Consider the following 772-nt stretch of genomic DNA (forward strand, 5'->3'; position numbering starts at 1 on the left):
GGAGCAGAGAGGAACGCTGTACAAATGTCCGAGCCCTTTCCAACACGACACCCGTCTCCACTGATGCTCGTTTGCTGCCCTCTGAACCAGCGTCATCGTCTTCATCTCACTTTTTTGCATTTTATTTCAAAGCATCTGCAGGATCCCATTCAAGACAGGGTAGCAGGATAATGGACGGAAAGGAGCCAAAAAAGACAGACAACAGAACTAAGACAAGCAAACCAGAGAGAGAGAGAGAGAGAGAGAGAAAGCGAGAGAAAAAGATAGAGTAAGAGAGAGATAAAGAGATGAAAGACAAAGGGGGAAAAGAAAAAAAAAGAAGTGCATTTCTTGATTTCATCCTTCCGGCTGAATCCTTCTGGACTCTTAGGTTTTTCTCCCCGGCTTCAAGTTTAGTTTTTAAGGGCTTATTGTCTTTTTTTAACCTCTTTTGTTCAAAGTTCAGTCAGTTCTTCTCACACAACAAACCATAATATTCTGCCATAATATTATGCAGAAACTCCATCTCCACTCCCCCTCCCAGCCCTGGAGATCTTTTAGAGAATGGAGAAGAGGGCGGGAGGAGAGAGGAGAGAGGCGTGGGGGAGGGGTGAGAATTGGGTCATGGAGGGGGGCAAGGTCAGGGCTCAGTGCAAACCGCCCCCCCCTCATCCTTTCTTCATAGGAGGACAGGGGGTGAGGCTGGGGTATGTTCGGAGGGAGGGCAGTTATGGTCCCCCCAGTTCCATATGATGATGATGATGATGTTGATGATGGGGGCTCTGCTCCGCTC

The sequence above is a fragment of the Engraulis encrasicolus genome, chromosome 2 (genome assembly GCF_034702125.1).
Source record: "Engraulis encrasicolus isolate BLACKSEA-1 chromosome 2, IST_EnEncr_1.0, whole genome shotgun sequence".
Classification (NCBI taxonomy): domain Eukaryota; kingdom Metazoa; phylum Chordata; class Actinopteri; order Clupeiformes; family Engraulidae; genus Engraulis; species Engraulis encrasicolus.